The sequence below is a fragment of the Apis cerana genome, linkage group LG12 (genome assembly GCF_029169275.1).
Source record: "Apis cerana isolate GH-2021 linkage group LG12, AcerK_1.0, whole genome shotgun sequence".
In the NCBI taxonomy this organism is placed as follows: domain Eukaryota; kingdom Metazoa; phylum Arthropoda; class Insecta; order Hymenoptera; family Apidae; genus Apis; species Apis cerana.
In genome coordinates this window covers 1611620-1638704 of record NC_083863.1, presented here as the reverse complement: position 1 = coordinate 1638704, position 27085 = coordinate 1611620, and the positions used below count along the sequence as shown (strand labels likewise).

The 27085-nt window shown below is 26.7% G+C and overlaps 1 protein-coding gene across 7 annotated transcripts in view; it reads right to left on the bottom strand.

Annotated features, from left to right (window-relative positions):
* LOC108002506 (poly(rC)-binding protein 3) overlaps positions 1-27085 on the bottom strand; it is a 441044-nt gene that overhangs the window by 275713 nt on the left and 138246 nt on the right. The window contains exons 1-3 of one of the 7 annotated variants that reach the window (XM_062083265.1): positions 7547-7779; positions 6408-6832; positions 5850-6106 (exon numbers count right to left, since the gene is read on the bottom strand). The exons of the other annotated variants lie outside the window; for them this stretch is intronic. The gene's annotated coding sequence lies outside the window, so the exon portion shown is untranslated. Of the gene's footprint in view, positions 1-5849; positions 6107-6407; positions 6833-7546; positions 7780-27085 lie in introns of those variants that run through there. 7 annotated transcript variants of the gene reach the window in all.

Below are 27085 nucleotides of genomic sequence, written 5' to 3'. Positions count from 1 at the left end.
ACATTTCGTTCATTCATCGTCCAAACTTTTCCCATCCTTATCGAACACGTCGCGAGCAATAAGCAAGAATGCGAGGAATCCGATTGGAAACGGGGGAAAAAGGGGCGGAAAAGAGGGTTTAGGAGGCGTTGAAAATAGAAACGACTCGGCGGGTAAATTGCAGTTAATTAGAATCCAGTCCGTTTATTTCGGTTTCGTGGCGGCCTTAAGGGGATCGCATAATTAGCCGCGCTCGTACGGGCTCATCCAATAAAGGCGAAGCCCTCGCGCGACTGGCCGCAAGCCTGCAAAACGTGGTCGCGAGAAGAAGGTTATCGAGGCGAGTATACGCTTCGAGGAACGCCTCGTGGAGGAGAGACACACGTCGTTTGTGATCGAAGGAAAGCTGCTTTAAATAACTCTTTCCCTCTCTCTCTCTTTCTCTTTCAATCTTTTCGATGTCTCTGTTGCTCTTGCGCGATTTTCTACCACGACCCCGATTTACTTTGTCTCGCCCCCTCTTACTAATGCGACTGGAATGTCGAGACTTACGTTTACTGTGTTAGACTTACCCTAGGTGGATTAGGATTTGTGAAGATATCGTTATTAAGGAGTAATAGTGTTTTGGTATCTTGATGGAACGTGTTGGAAACGATTTAATGAAAATTAAGTCACTTGAAATGTTTTATTATATTCAATTCGATTTCTCTCGTGTTTTGTATAATTTGTAATTATGGATTAATATACGTTATTTTTTGAAAGAGTCAGAGAAATCAGGATGAAGATATTATTCTTATTTATTTCATATTTTTAATGAGATATATTGAGTCAAAGTGACATTATTTATTTTAAATATCATTTGGTTTGCAATAATGTTTGAGAAATATTTTAATGTTTATTTTGAACGTTGTTTATAACGATTCGAGATGAAGAATTGATCAGAAGATATTATTATAAGTTTTTATTTAATATTTTAATGGAATAAGTTAACAAGATTAAATATTATTAGATTTGAGGTAAATCTTCTTAAAAATTCTTAAAAAATTCTTTTTCTTCATAATGTTTCATTAGTATTGATTAGTATATAAGGCTTTAAAAATTTAATAAAAAGAATTGAAAATAAATAATTATTGAATATTATTTGAATTGTTGAAACTTTCCATTATGAACATTTCTTTTCAGGAATTTTTGATGTCATATTTTTAACATATATTTAACATATATTTTGAATCCTCTAATCAATTTTAATAATTGCATTATACATAACATTCCAAATATACCTTTGACGTATATGTTTTCTTATATCTTCTCCAGAATAAATTATGAAAAAACAATTTAACCAAAAGAGATTTCTCCATTAAATCAGTAAAATAATAAATTAGAAAAATAATAAATTTTCTAATTTCTGGTTTTCTATTACGTTATAAAATATAGTACTTTAAAAAATAATTTCCAATTTATGAATCACGACTCATAAGAGGATTACAAAACTATTTTTTAAAACTATTATTTTTAATTGCTAATATACAATAATAATTATTAATAACAATTATTTATTCTTCTAACTTTTCAGGGATTTTAAATTATTAGTTTCCAATTCCTAATTCCTTTCCATATAGTCAATACAAATGTAGACTTTTTAAATTTTTTTTTGTAATTATCTTTAATTTTAGAAAATTAACAATGGATGAAAATGTAATACACTGACTTTGGCCATTAATAATGATATCAAGGTCAGTATCTTACATAGATATTATCCCTAAAGGATTAATACAATTGTATACATTATTATAACTCCTATCTTATAAAGAATATCAAAAAGGTTTTCTCATTAATTATATAAAGAACAATTCTTTTATTATTTATTCCATTATTAATTATTAATTTCCATATCTTATTTAAAAGTGAGAAATTGTAAATGTGTTATCCAGAGTATTAATTTCTTTTAATTTTATTGTTCAAATTCTTTTTATTTATTTCCATATCTTATCTAAAAATGAGCATTGTAAGTAATTTGAATATAAATCAAAACAAGACTGTAATTCAAGAAATTACTATAATGTATATTAATAATTACTATAAAGATTTTACACAAATATATAAAAATTGTAAATGATTTGAATGTAAACTGTAATTCAAATTTCATTTATTATTCCTTAATTCTTTAGGTACTATAATAACATATTCATGATTGCATCAAAAAACTTATATAAGTATTTATAAGTATATATAAAGTATTTACAATTACAAATCACTTGTATGGATTTCATAATTAATCCATACAACTTTGCCATAAAACATCATGATTATTGAATTGAGATGTTTATACAAAATAGAACTTATACAAACAACTTAAATAGAAACTTGTTTTACGTTTTAACTACTTTTACATTATAATATATACCACTTTTTTTTTTAATTCTATAGATTTATATACATTTAAATTTCTTTAGTCCAATGATTAAATTCTCTTCATTATCATATATTAACAGTTTCTATAGATTTTTCATAAATGCATAAACAACCAATCATAACTGCTCACATGTCCATGTTCAAAGATCGGTTAAAACGAACCATCGAAAAAGCTGGAACACAATTAACTTATCAACAAGTCCTGACACTCTTCCGCCAATTCTCTACCATTTTCTACCTGTTGTTAGATCCACCCTTCGAAAGGCTATTTCGAGAATGGGCACGCAATCAACGAATAAGCGTGCATAGGTACCTAGAGGCGAGCCAATTGCATTATAGCACGGTTCCAACTTTCCTCCAGTTCGTAAACTGTCTAATTCACGGGGGGTAGAGACCGCCTCTTAATTGCTAGACGATAATTAAGTTTGAAGCCAGGTGGAGGACACCAGTCCTTCCGACCAGCATCGTTCGTTCCGGTTAATTTTATCGATGATCGACACTTGGCTCGTAATTTCACGAGCTGCTTCCACCATTTTGACGAGTGAAAAGGATGGAACTACGGGGAGGTCAAAGTAGGTGGAAGCGCACAACGTTAACAGTGATAATTATCGTGCTACGATTTGGTTACGGTTGAAATTCCATTTATAATGTTATAACGAGCGTTTTAAAGGACATAATTGAGGTTTTCGCGGTTTTCTCGACGAGTTCTGGTTTTTCGATTTCGGATGAATCGCAATTATACTCAATTAGATGGACCGAGTTTATAATAATTAGAAAATGGAACGTAAATACTGCGGTTCAACGATATTAACCTCTTATGTTTTTTTTTAAATTAGAATTTAAAAATTTTTTAATAATAAAAACAAAAATTTCGAAATTGATAATATTTTATTTTAGTTGATAATCACTGCTTTTTTGAAAATATTGTTTTGCTTTTAATGTTGTCGTAGCAATTGAAGAGGATAAGTATTTGACTAATTAATTTTTTCTAGATATAGCTAAGAAATTTTTGTGAAATTGTCATATTTGCAATTATTTTCAATATTTATTTATTTGATAATTTATAGTTTATGAGAGTTAATGTTGAAAGAAATATTAAACATTTACTATTTCTGGTTTTTTCATTTATTTTTTTAATTTTTATCAGATTTTACGATTGAATTCTATAAATAAAAAAACTTTATTCTGATAAAAATGCATCGTTGAATTAACAAAATTTAGTGAATTTTTTAAAAACTAAAATTGAAATAATAGTAAAATTAAGACCATTGCAATATTTCTTTTGATGAGAAATTTTGTATAAAATTATTTCTTAAAATATTTTATTTATTTATAATGGTAATTTATTTATAAGGTACCAAAGAATTTATATCATATATTATATATATAATATATATCCAATAATGTTACTACGATGCTGCTCTCTAATGATCCATAATATTTAAAATAGAATATTGTTAAAACAGAATAATATATAATATAAATTTATTTTACACAAAAATTCTACCTAAATACTTTACATTATTAAAAAATTACAATTTATTTTAAAATAATTTAATATTTCAAACTAAAATTAAAATAATAAAATTGAAAATAGTTTAGTTGTTTACATTATAATTTTTATTAAATTTGATATAATATTATTTTTCATTTCTGACTTTGTTTCTTTTTTACATTTTATTATGAATTTATTTTATTCTATCTTACAGAAAATCTTTAAAAAACACATTATATTTAAAATTGATTTTAATTAACGAAGTTTCATCTTTAAATGCAGCAATCAAAATTAAGATTATCAGGTAATTTTATCGATGAGATTAAATCAGATTTTTCGATTGTATAAATTTGCTATTTCTAAAACAAGATTACTGTCATCAATTGGGAGTTTGAACACGATAATTCGATATCATTCCACTATAACATACTATATAATACTATGGCATTGAGAGATTCCCGCAAGATAATTGCAATTCATCGTTGATTAACAAAATTACTCGTTGCCTGTTCGATATCGAGAACCCATGGCCATTAATGAATTTATGTATGAGCAAACACTGTGAGTGAAAAAATGAGCAATCCTCTGCGTATAAGGATGCGAAGAATTGGATCGATGAATAATGAATTGTATTTCATATGGTATCATTTACATTTTTACAATAAATTAAAATTTGTAATTTAAATAACGAGAAAAATTTCATGGAAGAAATTCCCAAAGACATAATTTTCTGCAATTTATGTAGAAAATTAATTATATAACTGTGTTTCAAAATATCATAAACAATCTATATTTCAATGTGATAAAAATCTCAGAATTTCCAATTTAGATATTTTAAAAAATTCAATAAAAGATTCATTTATATAAATAATTTATTGGGAAACTATTCATTTGGAAAATTAACACTAATTATATTCTAATTCTAAAATATTTCAAATTATATATATATTTCTATAAATTCTAAAATTCACGATTTAAATATTTTCAAAAGTGATATTTTTAGTAAAAATTCAAAGTAAACTATCCACTAAATGGATAATTTAATTAAAGATTATTTGTTTGATATCTATTTTAAAAGTAATATAACTATATTCTAAAGTTCTAAAATATTTCAAACAAATCAAATTTTTATTTTATGTATTTTAAAATTAAATATTTTTTAATGAAATAATTTACTTATAAATGTGCCATAATTATTTAATATTGGCACATACAATAAATAATATCAAAGATGAAATACATAATTAATACTTGCATTCATTAATATTATAATATTAATATCTATTTATTAACTTCTACATATTGAAAGTTCATCTTTTTACTTTGATTCATTATGAATCCTGCATTTGAAGTGAAATATTTTACAATCAGGTTTCTGAGCACAGTTTATAACTTAAAGTTGGTAAACTAATTAAGCTTGCTCAAATTAACAATTAAATCCTAAAACTTTAGTTACATACTGACTAACTAGGACAGTGCAACAATGACCCTAAACTTCTGAATTAAAATATAATAAAAGAAATCAGATTTCTTTGCCCAAATTTTATCAACAGTTTTACCATAAATGAGAAAAAACTCTGAAATATTTTTTAATATTAATTATATTCCCACTAATATTTTTCTTTTAAATAATCTTAACTATACAAAGAATATCATTAAAATATCTTCCAAACTAATAATATTTTTCTACAAATAGTTCTTTTTATAAAAAATAATGAACTCTTTTTATAAATAATTAGCACATTAGGAAATTAATATTAAAAAAAAATAATTCTATAATAAAAAAAAATGTCCTCTATACGTCCACCTAATGAAAATTCTAATTATACCTATCGAATAAATAAAAATTAATATCGAATTTTTTACATCAAACTAAATTTAATACCAAGTATCATTAAACTTTTTTCTTAAACGATAGAATCAATTTCAAAAATATTTCAATTTGTAATTTTAAATGACTCACCCTGTATAAGAAAAATATGAAGATTATTATCATTTGTCTGCATAATTCCAGGAAGAGAATAGCAACGAGGGAAGCCGTAATCGCATAATGACAAAATCACGCTATTGCTCAAAATGGTATTCGCTAGCTGCGATGTATTCAACAAGAGAGCTCAGCAGGTGGCTCGTTTGCTCGATCGTCAATTTTAAAGCTGTTTTAGTAACATCTGAACACTTTCTACTTCCAATTTCCACTTTCCGTTTATATCGTTCAAAGTACTGAAACAATGATTGAAGATTACTTTCATCGGCCTGAAAATTATTTTCTAATACGACTATAAATATATCTGTAAGCTTAATTAATTCTTAGAGACAGGTCAATCGAAACTTAAAAGCCTGAAAACTTTTAGAAAAAAAGTAACTTTGCTATTGAAGAAATTTAGAAATAATTAAAAATTAAAAAAAAAAAATTCGAGAGAAAAAGAAATATTGAATCTAAATCTAAGAATAAATTTAGAAAAAAAAATACTACATATTGAAGATTCAAAAAAACTAATGTAATTCTTGAATATTTGATTACAATCTTTTAAAATTAAACATGAAATCTTGTATATCCAATTAATTCAATAACACGGATCTTCGATTAAAACATTATCGATAAACTTTTTAATTTCGTCAATGCATCTCTTTTTAATCAAGTTCTTCGATTCCGCCATTTTAACCGAGAAATTAATTTTAGACTTGTCAAACGTGTCGCAAGTACAATGCGTTTCATTTATCGTATTTGAACGTGGAACGAGTTTAAAGTTCCCTTTGGTTACGAGATTAAATTATTACGTGGACAAGTGCGAGCAAGAACACAACACACGTGCACACTTTAAGCACCGACATAATGCACGGTGACGGCCATTGTTGGGCCTTCCAGTTCCGTCTCGATTTTCATCAAACTTTCCAGAACGTCGTTCAAACTCGAGAAACAATTGCATTGTATCTCCATATCCATCCCTGCAGATAAATAAAATGATTGTTTTACTGTAATTGATACGTATCACGTTTTCACGTTTCTTGATTCGTCTTATAGGTTAGAATTTAAGCTATAAAGGTTAGGTCATCAAACTTTACTATAAGTCGTTCTCTGAATAGTTGAACATCGATTATACATTTTTTTAATTGATTTATGATGTTTTTCCAACTATTTCAGATAATTATCGATTATCGATTTTAATTGAAATTATTTTAGAAACGAATAAAAATTGGAATTTGTGTTAATGATAAACTTTTAATAAAATGTCTCCAATGATATTGTTGAAATTAAAAAAAGTAATTAAACCATTGTTATAATTCTTTTATAATATTTAGAAATAATTTTTAAACAATAATTTGCAATTATAAATTAATTTTCCATATCATTTTAACGTATATTTGAAAAACAAGTAGCTTAATCATTCCTATTATGATCTTATTTGATCACTTTATACAATCGAATCACATTTTAATATTACGTTTAATTACGTTTTATTCAAAACAATTACTCAAAAATGACAAAAATGATCCTTCTAATTCACTTTTCTAATCCCAAAACACACTACTCCTTTTCTACTGCTTAAAAAAGCAAAAAGACGTCTCTATATTGTATCTTCACAAAATTTTCACATTACCAAAATAACACAATCCAATAAATCTACATCTAACATTTACCAAACGTATGACACTCATTACCAGAACAACCTAACCAACAAGTCCTCTCTTCCACCTCATCATATAAAATATCTCATCGTTACAACACATCTCAACAAACCAACTCAATTCATCCCCTCTCCTCAATTGCCAACGCCATTAGGAGATCGTCAACGGCAGAAACGGTTAACTATACCCAACTTATACACTCATGCTCATTCGCCTACTTTCGCCATGGTAACGACTGTTCAACCTGTTCTCTCTGTGACTGAATGCAAGTAATCGTTCTCTCTCTCTCTCTCTCTCATTACTCACAGACATTCCGCCAATGCTTATCTGTACTTCCCTGAAGCCTTGGCGGGATGTCATCCCTGTCGAGGAATCCATCATCTGGAAAGCGAGCTCATCTAGCTAGGGTAAATTGACTACGTGCACGAAATATCCTATCTGTTACCGAATGGCCGTCGTTTGAACGTGGAAAAGCGGCAAGATTAACGCATCTCGGGGCGAAACAAGCGGAAACGATGGTTGGGACCATCGGTTTCCGGGTATGCACGAGCCCGGAACATCGGTGTTCGTGTAACGGACCGCGAAATAACGAGAGGGAAAATTAAATCGTGGGATTGGCATTGTTGAAACTGAGGTACATGGAGGATCGAATATTTGATTTTCGATTGTTATATAAGGTGTTCCAAGAAACGTTATAACAAACGAGATTGTTAATTTGGGAATTTTGTTTTCCTTTGCAAAAATTTTCGCTTTGGATTAATTAGTTAATTAACATTAACTCTTGTACAGAGCGTTAATATATTGGTGAAATTCTTTTGGGAAATGAATCGTTTAATCAAAATGAACGTAAAAGTATGTAAAAATTAAGACTTATTTATTAAGTTTTATTATAAATGATTGAAGTAATGAGGGGTTAGAGCAAGTGAGATAAAGTGAAGCAACGGTGTAACAGAGACATAGTGATTTCATCTGTGTCTCGTTTCATCTAATACAACAAACTTCACTTGTTATAAAATTATATTTTATAAACATAATAAATAGTTAGATAGTTATTGAATTGACGAGTTTTATTTTAATTTTTAGTGAGTTTCTCTAATTTGGAATTAACCTGAATTTGCATTAGAAAATATAAAAAAATAAAGAATTATTATTTAATTAAAATTTTTTCATATTAAACATCTTTAATTTTTAGTATTCTATTGCTCTATTGTAAACAAAATTATTTAAAAATGTTGATAAAACAACATACTTTACGTATAATAATGTTCACAAACTTTCATTAAAATGCATTTTAATGAACAAATTTGAAAATTAGTGTCAATAAATATATCAATTATAAATTAATTGTATTAATATATTTAAATAATTGATAGTTCTAAATACTTTATTAATTAATAATCATCCAGCAAATATAAAAATTATATATGAATCCCAAACCAAATCGATTCACCTTCGATTTCGATCAACTGACACAAACTTCCAATAAAATCCATTTTAATAAACAAATTTGAAAACTAGTATCAATAAATACATCAATTATACAATAATTTATAGTTCTAGATACTTCATTAATTAATAAATTATCATCCAGCAAATATAAAAATTATATATATATATGAATCCCAAACCTTCGATTTCGTCGATCAGCTGACATAAACTTTCAATAAAATCCATTTCAATAAACAAATTTAAAAACTATTATCAATAAATATATAAATTATACAATAATTCATAGTTCTAGATACTTCATTAATGAATAAATTATCATCCAGCAAATATAAAAATTATATATATATGAATCTCAAACCTTCGATTTCGTCGATCAGCTGACATAAACTTTCAATAAAATCCATTTCAATAAACAAATTTGAAAACTAACATCAATAAATACATCAATTATACAATAATTCATAGTTCTAGACACTTCATTAATTAATAAATTATCATCCAGCAAACATAAATATTATATATATATGAATCTCAAACCTTCGATTTCGTCGATCAGCTGACATAAATTTTCAATAAAATCCATTTCAATAAACAAATTTGAAAACTAATATCAATAAATATATAAATTATACAATAATTCATAGTTCTAGATACTTCATTAATGAATAAATTATCATCCAGCAAACATAAAAATATATACGAATCGATTCATTTTCGATTTTGTCGATCAGCTGACATAAATTTTCAATAAAATCCATTTCAATAAACAAATTTGAAAACTAACATCAATAAATACATCAATTATACAATAATTCATAGTTCTAGATACTTCATTAATGAATAAATTATCATCCAGCAAACATAAAAATATATACGAATCGATTCACCTTCGATTTCGTCGAAGCAATGAAAATAATTACCAGCTGACGTTGCGAGCGAAACCGCACGCAGCCATCCCGATGCATAATTCATGCCCTGTTCGATACGTGCAATCAACGAGGTATTTGCCAAACGTGGAATTCCTTCCCTTCGATTTACACGAATCCTGTACACACACTCGTGCTCTCTCTCTCTCCCTCTCTCTTCCTCTCTCTCGCTCCCTGTGCCGAAGCCAGCGACAGAAGATGTTGGGTTTCCGCACGGTCGGTTAAAATGGCGTCGAAAGGAAGGTGGAAGGGCAGGGCTCGGTTCACAGCGATGCGAGACGCATTAATATTCATTTACGGAAACCGGCTATATGCTCGAAATCACCCTCGACCTATTTACAGTGGTGGTGATGGTGGTAGTGGTGGTGGGTGCACGCGTGAAAATCCGTACGCGCTCGTTTGGTCGAAACTAGGTTATTCAAGCGACATTACACACCCACCTTCGACGTAAATCCTCCGCTTTACATTAAATATGCAACGATGACTCCTCTCTTTCCCCTTTGTTTCCACTCTTCCCCTCCTCGTTTTCGGTTTTATCGTTGGCAATCCTGAATTGTAGAATTGTTGCGCGAGTGAGAGAGAGAGAAAGGATGAGGAAATAGTTTGGAGAGGCGAATTTATTTATTTTCGTGTTTTATGTAGAGAGAAAAAAGAAGTGACGAATAGAAATTTGGAATCGAATCGAAATTTGGAATTTGAAGAAAAAGTAAGGTTAGAATTTGGTTTGGTTGCTTCTTAGATACCAATTTCTTTCAAGTATAGAAAATAGTGAGAAAACTGTTTTAATGATATCGATGTAATCACATTAGAAAATAATTTGGGATTATTAAAATTTGTAATTTAAAGAAAAAGTTGAGGTTAGAATTTCTTCATACATGAATATTTTTAAAGGATAAGAAAATAAGTTTAAAGACTACTGGAAAATAATTTGGAATCATTATTATATTGAATCTTACAATTTAAGAAAAGTTAGAATTTCATAATTCAGAGAACATTTCCTATATTTAGAATATTTTCAAAAAAAAAAAAAAAACGGAAAGAAAATAATTTTAAAAAGATTGTGTATCTTTTGAAAAATATCTTTTGCAATCATTAAATCGAAACTTGGAATTGTAAAAAAAAATAAGCTTAGATTTTCTATCTAAAAAAGTCTCTAATTCAGACAAACCTCTCTTATTATACTTTATTTTCTTAATACTTTTTCATTATACTCTTATTATTATTGTAAATCTTTCGTTGTTCCATCAGCGATGTTAAAAGCAAGATTCGAGTAAAAGAAACGCAAAGGCGCGTGTAAAGGGTCAAGAGGAAAGTTGGTCGAGCACTGGCCAAGTTACGACTTACGTGGAACCTTTTGTCTCTCGACAATGGTCAACTTACTCCTGTTGAGATGTTCTGGTCGTATACCAGGGGTTTTGCATGTTTTATATAATTAAACCCTATTTCGCGTGCCGTTGGTGTCTTCTGACGGATGGGAGGTTTTACAAACGAGCGTTTCCTCTTCTCTCTTGGCCTCGTTACGTGCAAATGTACAACTATTACAATTTCCGCGTGAAATGAATTTTTTTTTGTTAACCGCGTTTTAATTATTTTAATCTCTGTTCTGTTTAGAATAATCTTTACGAAGTATTCTTGGTTTTAAATAAACTTTCACTTTTTTGGAAATCTTAATATTATCCTATGATTTTCATGTTTTTATTTTTCGAAATTGAGTTTTATAAAATTTATAATTTTTTTTCTCTGAGTGCAAATAAACGTTTTCTTTTTACACTTTTTACACCCTTTATTCGTTTGTTACAATATATGACAATTTATTAAATTAATTCTTTTTAATCTCAATTTAATAAAATACTTTTTATGATATATATAAATCGTGTAATAAGTTCTAGAAACGTAAAATAAGTCTGTGGGATATTTAATATTTCATACGGTAGAATAATTCAGTAAACAACGTGTTAAGAATTTAATAAAATTTACAGAGATATTCAAAATAATGTGTTATTGAATTTATAGCTTTATGAAGCGTAAGCGCAATTATTTAATGAACCATGCGATACCACACAAATATATATTAAGTGAATGTAATATCCTAAAATATTATAGAATTATTTGTCATGAGTTAATGAGATAATTACTTTGGATGTATAATATTTTAATGATAAAATATGACATCACAAATTGAAATAATATTTGTCCTTTGTACCAATATATCAATTTTTAATCCATTAAAAAATGATTTTATCTGATATTTTAAGCTCGAATATGTATTTCAATTTTGCTCTTTTCAGTTTCTTTTTAAACTAACATTACATCACATATAAATATTGTAATCAATATTTCCTATTTGCTCACTTAATTTTTTAACATACGTCTTTCGAAATTTAAAATGCATTATAAAACATCAACTTTTTCATTTGTAAGGAATATTTTTCTCTTTCATCGTACAATGAAATTAATTCAATCAAGAGAAAAATCGTCAATAAAATTTTTACTTCCATCCCAATCTTGCACTGAAATATATTATTTGCAGCATATCATATTCGTAAGATACTTTTAGACCGATTCCAAAAGCCAAAATAAATAATTAATTTAATACTTATATTGTTTACATCTTATAAAATAAACCTTAAAAATAGCATCCAATAATTTTCCAAAACATCTGTAACTGACACATTTTTATGATAATTGTCCAACTTATTGTATATATTTTCATTATAAATAAGAAAAAATATTTAAAGATTGTTCAATTTCTCTCTCACTATATCATACTTCGACTAAATCATCAGCTACTCATCCAATCAGATACCCAATATTTGTACAATTACATGGCCACCTAACAAACTAATAATCAGCAACAGTAATTTAAGAACTGTAACAAAATATATATATATAAAGTATACAAAAATTAATTTTCCTCGAATCTTTTGTTATCCACGAAATATCTCTTTTCAGCTATTTCGATTATCACCATGCCTAAACTATTCATCCAATAGATGCGTTCAAAATCGAGTTATCCGCATATACAACGAAAAATATATCTCTCAATCTCACTATCCACAAGACAGTAGTCCCCCAAACCACATTTCCACAACTCGAAACCATTCATCCGTGCAATCAGAGCCAACCCAATAGCCATATAATCGCGAGACGAGCTAATTGATGTCCAGTTAACCGTCCGTCCCATTGCGCCAGAACAGCTTGATCGAACTTGGATCGATCTAACTCGTCTCGTGGTTGGATCGAATGGTTGACGGTTGGTGAAAAGAAATTGGCCGGATCGGCACGACTGATCGATACCCGATAAAAGAAGCAAGGGTTTAATCGGGCAGAGATTTGTCCGCTAATTTTACATAATTTTCAAGGCGAGCGGAATAGGCGTATTGTTTGCGATCGGGTCGAGAAGCGGGGTTGGCCACGGGCCTAATTACCTCGTCGATCCGTGGAACACGCATGCATCACGAAGTACGGATTGTTTTTGCAATCCGTGTAATTATAGACCAAGCCGAAAACGGCGTCGCGAACGGAATCCTCGATCGATTTACTGCAAGTGTCTACTACGCTAGCAATGGATGTAAGCGTATCGCGAGTACGCTTTTAAAACGTTGATAGATCAGATTTATAAATTTGAGGAAAAATGAGTTTCATTTAATATTAATTATGTTATCGATCGATTTGCTGCAAGTATTTACTATTCTAGCGATGGGTGTAAGCGTATCGCGAGTAGATTTTAAAACGTTGACAGATCAGATTTATAAATTTGAGGAAAAATGAGTTTCATTTAATATTAATTATGTTATCGATCGATTTGCTGCAAGTATTTACTATTCTAGCGATGGGTGTAAGCGTATCGCGAGTAGATTTTAAAACGTTGACAGATCAGATTTATAAATTTGAGGAAAAATGAGTTTCATTTAGTATTAATTATGTCATTAATCGATTTACTGCAAGTATTTACTATTCTAACGATGGGTGTAAGCATATCGCGAGTAGATTTACTGCAAGTATTTACTATTATAGCGATGGGTGTAAGCATATCGCGATTTTAAAACGTTGACAGATCAGATTTATAAATTTGAGGAAAAATGAGTTTTATTTAGTTTCATTAATTATGTTATCAATCGATTTACTGCAAGTATTTACTATCCTAGCGATGGGTGTAAGCGTATCGCGAATAGATTTTAAAACATTGATAGATCAGATTTATAAATTTGAGGAAAAATGAGTTTCATTTAGTGTTAATTATTTGTCATTGATCGATTTACTGCAAGTATTTACTATTATAGCGATGGATATAAGCATATCACGAATAGATTTTAAAACGTTGACAGATCAGATTTATAAATTTCAGGAAAAATGACTTTCATTTAATATTAATTATGTTATCGATCGATTTACTGCAAGTATTTACTATTCTAGCGATGAGTGTAAGCGTATCGCGAGTAGATTTTAAAACGTTGACAGATCAGATTTATAAATTTGAGGAAAAATGACTTTCATTTAATATTAATTATGTTATTGATCGATTTATTGCAAGTATTTACTATTCTAGCGATGGGTGTAAGTATCGTGAGTAGATTTTAAAATATTGATCAGATTTACAAGATTTGAGGAAAAATGAGTTTCATCTAATGTTATCGATTGATTTATTGTGTCTACTATATTAGCAATAGATATAAGAGTATCGTGAGTAGATTTTAAAATATTGATCAGATTTACAAGATTTGAGGAAAAATGATTATATGTATAGTTATGTTGTGGAATATATTGTAAATAGATTACAACATTGACAGATTAGATTGATTGGTGTTTGTTTAGAAATAAAGAAAAGAAATCTGTCTAAAATTGAAATTATAATAATAATGAAGTTAAATATATAAGTGGATAGAATTTTAATATTAGATTCGTTACTGCCTTTTAGATAAATTTAGAAAAGAAAAAGTCGAGTTTGCTTGTATTTATTGGTAGTGATGAGATTTAGCGAATATCGTGAATAGATTTGAACATTGATAAATCAGATATAAAAAACTTGATTTGTAAGTCTATTTAGAAAAAAAAATCTGCTTATTGCTGCTGATGAAACTAAATATATATTGGGAGATTCAAACATTGACTAATTTTATGAATACTTATTTAAAAAAAAATCAAATTTATCCTCTGTTAGTAAGAAGATTGAATATATTGTAAATAGATGACAGAATAAAATATTTATTAGGATATATTTTTGAATGGATTTATAAATTCGATAAGTTTAAAGTTAAAATTAAAAAAATTAATTTCAAATAGAATTAAATATTGAATATCTTCAAAACTTTATCTCATTATTAGTCTTTTAATATTTAAAGAATTAAACATTTATTATTTTAATAATGCCTAACGAATTTTTAAATTTAAAAAAAGAAAGAAAGAAAAATTATATCTAGAGTATTTAAGAAAAAAAAACAATTCTTTACACGATTCAATAATACAACAATAACATAATAATATATAAAATAAAAACTTTCACTCTCACGTACATCATAAATTCCAAAGAATATAACAATTACGATTTTCTATAAACGATCTTTACATGAAGAAAAAAAAAATATTATTGCACCGATTATAAATATAATTCCAATAAATTCTATAATAAGAAAAATATTCTTCGAAATTAATCATCGCGTCAATTTCACAAAATTGAAATTAAAAAGTCACTTTCAGAAGTAATTAATCCCCATTAATTCCACATCCACACGTTCGATCAAGTGCCTGTCGATGGCATGATCCATTAACAGCGTTTCCATGACACATAGGATACACAGGGTTTCTCTCCAACATATTCCATCGGGTGAAAATTTTCAAAAGCGAATCGCGCTCGAAACGCACAACTTTATACGAACTTCATACGTTCCGCGCCCTCGGGGATCGAAAAGGGGAGGGTTGAAAAATACGGTGGAATTATCTCGCGCCTCGATCCCCGTGAATCGAACTTTTCGAGAGGTCTCATCCATCGGAACAAAGGCGTTTCCAGGTCATCGTCGACGTTTCTCGATGATTGCGAAGTACGAAGGTGAAGTATGATGAGCGCATATATCGTTGTTACGTTGCGATCCTTCTTTGATCCATCGCGGCTCAATCCATTCATCAGCGATGCGAAACATAGGTTAGATGAAAAAGTCTCGTGTGATTTTTCTTGAGTCTATCATTTTTATCGAATGGAATTTTGTTTCAAGAATCCGAATATGTAAATTGAAATTAAACGATGACGAATATAATCTCGTTGAATTTTCTTTAAATATATCCATAATGAATATTTGAATCGATTATAATAAAATACTATAATTATTTTAATGTTGTTAAAAACAATAATGTTAAAATCATTAATATATAAATCATTAAAATAGCAAATACGTTATTAATAGCATATGAAATAAATATTATCGATTGAGATTTATGTTTTTGTACCGTTCAAATTGTAGGTTATGTTAATTAGCTTTCGTGCAATATTAATTCATTTGCATCGAATATAACAGATTTTCCATATTTTCTTTTTTTAAATTTTTATAAAGCTATTTTATTTTTCACGTGAAAAGATTTATTTTTTTCATTTTTTTCCTTTTTATCCTCAAGTTATTTCGTTCATTCTGTACATAACCAAAAACGAATAATGAAAATTCAACCAAATATACACGAAAAATATGCAATATGCAAAACATGTTAATTTGCACATATTTAAAAAAAATATATATATATTTAGTATCGTGAAATATAATATCCACCACATTCAACCAAATTTCAAGTTTCCAGCAAACGATCGTTCTTCGTTTTCCCATAAAAACGTGGATCAGATCGCATGGACGAGGATCGTCCTTTAAGACAGCCTCTTCTTTCGAAGCACCGAGTTCCACGGTGAAATATTAGCCGTGATCGGCACTCGCGAGCCAGGATAACGAACGAGGCTAGAATGGATTATCGATCGGTCCATATTTCAGCGGATGGTTAAATTGATAATGAAATCGCCGTCGGTTTACCGTGCTTCCACCTAGCGTTGGCCAATGACGATGGTCATCCGTATATCGATACCTATATCGAGTTTCCATTATGACCTTTAATCCGTGACTTCAAATCGAAAAAAATAAAAAGAAAAAAAAAATGATGAAGTTTTAATAATCGTTATTTCGATATTTTATTTAAACGATTCTCGAATGACTGAGATTTGAATAATAGGAAAATTTTGATCCGAGATATTGTCAGTTTAATGGGGATAAATATTTATTTCTTTTTTTCGTTATAGGTACAAGATGTTAATATATTACATAAAATTTTATTTTTCACGGATAAGCACAAAAGTTGTTAAAAGAACTATTTGTTGAATCATTAGGGATTAAAATTTACGTTAGATGAAATGAAAAGAAGAATGAAACCAGTCTGTCTTTTATATCGTCTCATTTTATGTTCATTTTATTTCATCTAAACTTCAATTGTTAATTTAATAAATAATCCTCAATTTTTGTATATCAACTTTTTGTATTTGTTTTTGTCTTTAGATTCGACTTCGTCCAAAGAATAAATTAATATATAAATATATTATTTTATATATTAGTTTATTAATATCTATATATTATGGAATAAATGTAAAATATTATCAAAGGTTTTATTAATATGAATAATAGATTATATATTATTATATTTTTAGATGTTAAAAAATTTATTCAGAATTAAATTTAATCTTTATTTTGACGTTTATCGAACGATTTTTGAATGATTGCAAAATTTTGAAGAGGAAACGTTGGATTTAAGTATCGTATAATTGGAAATGTATTACTAATGTATTAGTGATTTGATGAAGATGGAATTTTATTAATCACAGATTCGACGTCCTGTCAATCTTTTGGCAACGTTTGTATAAAAAATGTAGAATTGGAAATATCAATTTGATAGAGAAATTTTATTCTCTTTTTTTATGCTATATTTAATTTTCTGAAAAATATGATTGAATTTTTTATTGTATTTAATATATTTTAAATATTAATATAAAAATGATGAATTAAATTTAAGATAAATAAATTTTTTTATTAAATCTCGATGAAATAAATTATGATTTATTAGAAAAATAAAAGAAAAAAAGAAATATTTCTTATTTCATATTCAGTATTTCGAAACTTCACAAAATTTCTGATTCCATCTTAAAATTATTTTAAAATTATTCGAATCATCTTCAATTATTAAATCTTGTTCTTCCAAGTATTAAAAAATATTTCTACATCTATTCAAAACTTCTTAAAATTTCTTAATGAATTCAAACACATCTTATACACAACAAGAGAGATATTCCACATGATAAATCTTGTTTCAAGAGCATCAAGCCTGATACCCAACTGGTATTAATAATAATCGAAAAACCATGATGCTTGATGAATAACGCGATTACGGATTGACTGACACAGAAATTTGAATATCAGCGCGCATAAATTAACGTCCAGTGGCGGTTCCTCGTCCAACTGGTGAATTACTGGCAGAGATTTCGTAGATCATTCGAAACCGGGCAATCTTGTCAATGTGTAACACGTGGCGAATTAATTTTGAATGAAAAATATATCTATCCTTGTCGCTCGTTTCCTGAAATCGTAACTCGTTTGGAAACATATTGTTGCCACAACGTAATTACACAACGTTTCATATAATACGATTACTTTTATCACATTTCTCTTCTTTTTTACAGCAGAGAAACATAATTTGAAGATGTTTAATAATTTAAAAATATCGGAAATTGTGATAGATATTAGAATTGATGTATTAAAATAATTGAATATGGATATACAATTTTTATGTGAAGAAAAATAATAATTTTTCTAAAAATAAAATAAATAGTTTATAATAATTGAAAAAATTGAGATTCGTCAATTATGAAGATATTTTTGATGATATTATTTTTCTACTTTTTTGTTCTTTTCTCCTTGTGAAATTCATCAAAAAATTTTAGTAGTTTTTAAATGATGAATATTTTTGTTTTATTTTGATAAATTTCCAAAATCTTATAATTTATTTTTCAATTTAAGTGAATTAAAAATTAAATATTTCCTTACCTAATAAATAAATAAATAAATAAATTATACATAAAATAGTTGAAGATGGCATTTTAAAAACTTATTTTCTAAAAATAAATAAATACCAAGTGTAATGAAAATCTCAATCCTTCGAAATATCGTTAATTTTAATCGAATTTACTTAAATCGAACAAAGTTTAAGGCAATTTTGAAAATTTCTTTACAGAAATAAATGGAATAAAATCAAATCAATTTAATTCAAAAAAAAAATTTTGCTTGATTCACTATATAATAAGAATAATTAATCCAATCCAATATACGAATATATTTAGCAAAAGAAAATTGAATTTGTAGGAACATTGGCGTTGTTCCACTTAGGAGAGAATGATAAATTTCATCATAAAGAGGATGTGACGCTGTTGATAAGCGTTTGATACTGTTTTTAGCTATCAGCGAGTGATCAGAGGGTGATGGCTAATTGGAGATGTTGGAACTTTGATTAAACTGTCAGGTATGCTGCAAGCTTCCTTGTTTCTTCCTGACGGCATCTGATGTTACATGTGATACTTTAATCTACCGATGAATCAAACTTTGACATACTTTTCATAGATATGTTTAGTTTGAGAAATTCGTTAAACAGAAAGATAATAATGAAGTCGATGACAAACTATTGATAATAGAATATTGAATTGAAAAAGTTCTGTATACTTCTCTATCTTTCATGATAAAAGATACATAATAAAATAAAAAAAAGTATGCGTAAAATATGTGCAACATTTTTTAAATTGTTTTATACAGATACAGCAAATGATTGTCGAGATTGAATATTGGATGTGATATAGATCACGCTTGTTACGTGTATTTTTGTTGTATTGTGATAAAATTGATGAAACATTTCCAAAAAAAGTCGTCAGAGATTCATAGATGGAAATTTTTTGTTCAATTCTCATTTTTTTTAATATTCTTCTTCTTTAATCTTCTTAATAATATTCTAAACGCAAAAATTGATGTACAAAAATGATTAAAAATTATTTGTTAAATTATCGCATATAAACAAATTTTGTTAATCTGGATAATCATCTTTAAAATCAAAAACAAAGGATTTAGAAGAATTTTTTATTTATTGTATACTTACAATTTCATTGAGAATGTACATCTGTAACTACATTTGAAAAATAAAATATAAATTATAGTTATAGGAAATATATTGATAAATAAAATTCTCCTCGTACTTTAATAACAACAAAATTGATAAATAAATAATTAATGACTCAAAATAGAGTATTAATACTTAAAAGAGTATTTTCGTTTAAAACTTTTATTTATAAGTATAGAAATCTGATATTAAACAGAGCTTTAATCTTTTAATGAATTTATGAGTTTTCTAAAATTAATAAATTAATCAAGATTTCACATATATACTTTTTTATTTTATCTCATGATAATCAAATATTTTAATATCTGTCTAAAATAAATACTCTTATTTATTACCCAACATATATCTATTAAAAATGAAAGTTCATATTTAATTAAAAAAAATCATATTTCGATCAGACGAAAAAACTTTATGAAATTAATATTAATTCAAAATTCACATCAAGGAATGGACATATTCTTCTAAAACTTAAATAAACACGATGCACGAGATCTCAATCAATCTTTATACAAGCCACGATGTCGCTAGTAAAATCAGAGATGCGAGATATCGTTGGCAAATAGCCCAAACTTGTAAGATATATTTGCGTGAAAATCTTGTGTCGAGGTGTTGGCAAAACTTGGAGAGATCGATTTGTAACATAGAATTCTTTAGAACGAGTTCTAGTAATCGAAAGCTTCTATTTTCTTCATTTTCTCATAGTCAAAAATCTATACAAGATATTTCATTTCGAAATGAATATTCCTTCGATTTTCAATTGTAAATTATCATTTTTTAGAAAAAAAATCGATTTTTGTAATATAAATTTTTTTAGAATATATTCTATTTAAAAATTTATATTTTCTTCGCTAGATTTAATAATCAAAAATTTATCGTTATTATCATAATTTTCCTAAAACTGAAAATATTTCAAATATTTCATAATTTGATTGCTATTTATAAGTTTAGATTCATTTTAATATCAGTATTAATAATTATAGCGGTGTAATTTCAACCAAGAAAAAATGGAATTAAATAAGTTCAAATTATTTTAAGTCGTTCAATAAAAGTTACAAAGAATATAAATATATTATAAAGAATATTTTTTTCTTAAATATCAATGTTTAAATATATAAATTTTTGATAATAATTTATATGTGATGTAATTCAAGGATTTGCAGTTCTTTAAATACTAAAAACTAAAAACTATATTTTTATAAGCAAAATACTATTTGAATACGCTATTCCATTCAATGTCTAAAGAATTAGATATGATTTAAAACTAAAAATAGATTGACTATTTTAAAATCATTATTTGAAATATTATTTTCTTATATTTCAATAAAATGATGGTAGTATTAAAATATATAATATATTTTAAATATTCTTCATGTAAATACATACTACTTTTACCTTTATTTCCTACATCTTTTTTCATCTACTTCTATTCTTTCACAATTATTCATTTTAAGAATCTATTTTTCCACATTCTCTTTCAATCTAAATATCAGTATCATCAATATTTTATTACATAATCATTTTCGTTTCCACGAATTTCAATCAAAAATATCCAGAAATCTTTCTGAAAAGAAATAGCGAGGCTTCCACGAAGTAATTTTCAAAACAAGAAATAAACTCGGCTGGTAATATAGTGTGTCGATATCAGAGACATCCTTTCGCGACGAATTGTGTTAAAATTGATTCCTTCGAGAAAAGAGACAGCCGAATTCGTTGCCTCGTTGCCAGACAAAGAAACAGGAAAACACGTGACGTGGAATGAGAGCGACAGAGAGCGGTGATCTGATTTCGATACGATATCTATTCCATCCGGGAAAAATCGGAATTCTTCGACGTCACAGATTCTTCCTTATCGATCGCGCTTCTGTGTCGCCTAATATTTTTTCGACTCTATTCGACGCGACTTTACATAATATGCGAGTATAATTTTTTGGATTTTCGCGTTGAGATCTATTTCAATGAGAATTTGAAATTTGATTCGCGTATTGAATTGATTAATTATCCTGCAAACCATATTAAAATGTTATCTCGATTTATTAAATTATTAAATTATTATTTGTGCTTATCGTGTTAACCAGAATTATGACTGAATATTTTTTTTAAATAGTGGCGAATGAAAAAAATTTAGAATTTAGAGACACGAGAGAAATGAAAAAATAAAAATAAATGCATGATGGAATGTAAGAAATATAGTTCAAAAAAATTTTTCGGTATTGTTTTATAAAAATGCGATTATTTTATTTTTGCGAAATTTATTATTATAATTATAAATTTATTAATATAAATGACTTTTGGTTTTAAAATTTTTCTTTGTCATATTGTTTGTGATGTTTGAAGAACGAGATTATAATTAGAGATTAAAAATGGGATCAAAAATAGAATATTGATGCGCTCTTTCAGACAACATATTAAATCACGTTCATAGTAATATTGTAAATATTTTCAATATTTGGATTTGAAGATTATTTTAAAATTTTGAAATGCAGTTTACGTTGAATAATATTTATATTTTGAATATTAAATCAATATTAACAAGTATTTTTAAATGCACTGCATTTATATACTCCCGATACCACATAACGTTCTTTGACGATGTCACGTAATTCTTTTTCTCAATTAAATTTTTATTTTCGATATGTTATTTTCAATGCGCTTCATAGTTTATATCCTATCCTACTTTATTTGGTTATTTTGTATTCATAGGCGAATACAAATTTTATTTATATTTATTCGAATTCGTAGGTGATTGAGAATCGAAAGATGAGTTATGAATATACAACAGCTTTCATTTCGAGGATAAGAGATAAAATAGAGATAGAAATAAATGATACCTATTTTATACAGAGAAAAATAGATGTAGGTAGAATAAAAATTTAATACTTTGATAAAAAAGTAATTTATATACGAATATTATCAAATAAAAATTGATCGATGGAAAATATGTAATTAGAAATGAAAGAAGTAAAATGAAAATAATAAATAATAAAAAGTAATAACTAAATTATGGATATATATATACGGATATATATATTTTAATATCCAAAAATAATGTATAGAATCATATTAAAAAAAAATATATATATATAAATATATATTATAATATTTAAAGTAGAATAAAGTAAATCTTTTTCTTTTTATTTCTATAATTCCATAGAAATTTAAATTTGCATAACATTCATAATTTAATAACTTAAAATTTAGTGACGAAGAATTTCAAGTTTCTTAAATGCATCTTTTTTTTTATATTTTAAGAATAAATTATTTAAAATTAATTTTTTGAAAATTTTTACGAGATATTTACAAAATTCTATAAAATAAAAAAGTTGCAAACAATAACACTAATTATTATTTTTATTTTTAATTATTACTTTTTGTTAATGATAATTTATATGAAATAGTTAATTCATAAAATTATGTAACATCTTTAATTAATTATAAAACAAGTTGGTCAAAATTTATATTGAATACACTTTAATTAAGAAAATTTAAAAAGGAGTTAAGAAAGACGAGAAAGAAGCTTCAAAGCTCAGAAGAATCAAATAATCAATCACATTAGATAAAGGATTAAAGAAGATTTATTTAGAGTTTTATAAGATTAAAGTGGAATTAAAGAGGAATTAATTAAAGATTTCCCAAGGGACAGCTAAGAGATTCATTAAAAGATGCATCATGCATCTTATGGAACTTTATTAAAATCCTTTCCGCTTACTAAGAAATCATTTTCAAAGTTGAACTCTTATTAAAAAAACTACAATATTTTTCAAGAATTGAACTAAAATTGTTCAAAAATAATATTAGTCGATCCACTAAAATTAATACTAATTAAAAAAATTAATTATTATAATGATTATGATCACTTGGACAACGCATTGCCTTCAAAAATCACGTAAAAAGAAAGGATAGAAAAGATTGATTGCATCGTATTTGATTAGAAATTGATCGATATCAATATATTATTTTTTACATTGGTCAATTGAAAATAAATATTAATCGAATATAATTCTCATCATACATCAAACACGCATAAATAAAAAGAAAAAAGATAAAAACAAATAAATAAGACGATATAGAAAATAAATAATAATAAGAAAAGAAATATTATACCGATAATCGATAATCGGTTGACATTTTCAATCAGATGATGAAAATCTAATAGCACACAACAGCGCAGCACGATATTGACAAAGCAACTGACTTCACTTTAGTTAATGGAAGAACGATTTGGAAAGCATGTCAAGCTGGATCGAGAGGTTATGCTCGAAAGATCACAATGGTTATGTTCTGTAATAATACTATGGCGACCAATGACGCGACAATAGCGCCACGTGGCTATTAGTTATATATATACGTACGTATTCTTTATGCATTCATTTCTTTAATCTATTCATTATTTCTAACTTTTTACTTTTCAAATGTTAAACTATTATATATAACTTTATACAAACAAAAAAATATTTTGTTAATTCTTAAACTGAAAATTATGTTTAAAACTAGCTAGTTTAATTAATTTTAAAATGCATATTATTAATATTAACATGCAAATTACCTTTCAAGCGAGGCTAAAAAAGAAACTGAAAAATTAAAAAATAGAGCAATCGAGCATGGCTTGAGGTTCAAACTCGCTCCAGCATCTATATCTTCTCTGAGCATATTTAATTCCTTAGTATTTAAAGATTCTCCAGACCACAAAATGGAAATCTCTCACAGAAAATCTCTACGAAAAATGCCAAAACTCGAGATTTCTTCAAACAAATTCCTCTAGCAACGAAAACTTACAGCATCGAAACTTCGTTGTGTACGCTTCATTAAAAAAAAAAAAAAAAAAAAGAAAAAAAGAAAAAAAGAAACAAGGCTTGAATTCGCTCCTAGGATACTTTTTTACACACCGGTGTAAAGATACACCACACGTGGCAGACAGGCCTTTCTCTCTTCAAACAAACAAGCGCAATGGATATATATGTACAGTGGAATTACATCTTTGCCACTAACGATCTCTTTCGACAGATACTCTGTCCTTTTTCATTTATTCAAACGACTTTTTTCTTTATTCTGTAGCAAATACTGATTCGAGTATTTCAAGTGATTTTAAAGTGAGATAAAAGTGTATATTGTCAACTGTCATGGCAGAGATAACGGTGTGAATTCAACAGGGTGAAATAATGATATGAAATGCGTGAACACTAATGGATTAAAAAATTAATTAAAATAATAATATAACATTTAATTCGAATAATAAAAAGAGCTATACATATCAATTATAAGGGTGAATGATTCAGAAGAATTCTTATTTATTATTTAATAAATAATAAATAATAAATAATAAATAATAAATAATAAATAATAAATAATAAATAATAAATAATAAATAATAAATAATAAATAAAATTAACATTTTAATTGTAAATAATAAATAACTTTTCATTTACATAAAAAATCGTTTAAATATTTCCAAAAATAATTTATTTCTCATTATTTATTTGTAAATAACATTTTATTTGGAAACGAATTTTACTTTTTATTTTTGTTTTTCATCTAAATCTAAATAATAAATAACATTTTGCTTAAAAAATGTGTTAAACGAAAACATGATTACTCTTCATATAGAAATAGGTTTTAATACTTTCACGTAAGAAGAAAACGTAGAATATTATATTTCCATAAAAGGAAGGATGGAAGAAGTCAAATTAATTTTTTGCGGAATAATGTAATTAAGAGGGGTAGGAAGATTAACTTCATTCGTGGAGAAAATTAAGAAACCTGATAGTTTAATTCTTTCAGAGAAAATGTACAGGATTTTAAACAAGGTAATTGAGAATTGTTAGTCTATATTTAATGTAACATATTCTAGGGTTAAATAATTATTATGTTTTCACAAAAACAAATATTAGACGTATTATTTTACAATACAATAAATTATTTAATTAAAAGTTTTAATATCAAATTTGAAAGATTATTACAATTTTTATTCAACACATATTTTGGAAATTATTTCAGGAACGAATTTTCTATTAAGAAGTAAATGTGATTTATTCAAATAATTTTTTAATTTATTATTTTCTCGAATATTAATCTCAAATTCTTTCATTTAATCAAATAAAAAACACAATCTTAATTAAAATATATTACTTATTAGAGAGTAAATAATTTTATTTAATTCTTATGTCAATAATCAAAATTTTACGTTATTCTGATTTTAATAATTTTCTGATGATAAAATTTTAAATTTAAAATAGTAGTAAATAAATCTTTTGAAAAAGAAAATAATAAATTTTTAATTTTATAGTAAATTAAAAAATATCTGGATATTTATATAAATCAAATTATTATTTGAAATAAATTTTGACCAAGTCTAAAATATTATTTAAAATAAGATAACATCATAAATAAAGAGTAGAATAAAAATTTTATTCGAATAATTATTTCAATCCTATTTTGTCAATTACCTTTAATTTTTTTTATTTTCCACTTCAACGATCTTTCACTTTATCATTAAGATAAATGTATTTACTAACATTCCTCTGATATTAATCGAGATAATATTTACCAGTTAATTTAGAAGTTTCCAACTTCTCGTATATCGTTACAGTTAATTAAAGGATCGTGATCCACTATTCATTATCTTCAAGCAGTCACTGTGACTACAATGTGCCACCTGTGTCAATAAACATTTATAAATACCGCGCAAGAGAAATGCCGACGTACACTGTAATGAGCACTGTTTTCTTAGCAAACAAGAAACGTTCATGGTATGCCGTGGTTCCTTTATTTTATTGAAAAATATGTCAACTGAACAAAAGAAAATGGAAATATATTCAAGTGGTTAATTAATTATGAAATTATATTTAAACGTTATCTTAATTCTAACCTTATCTTAATTATTCCTCGACAATAATATTTTTTTAGCCCAGATTGCAATGAATGCTAAATAATAATGAAAAAAAAGTTTCAATTTTTTAATTTTATTCTTTAAAAAATTTTTATTTTCTTGTTAAATTTAAAAGTTGGAATTAAATAAAAATAT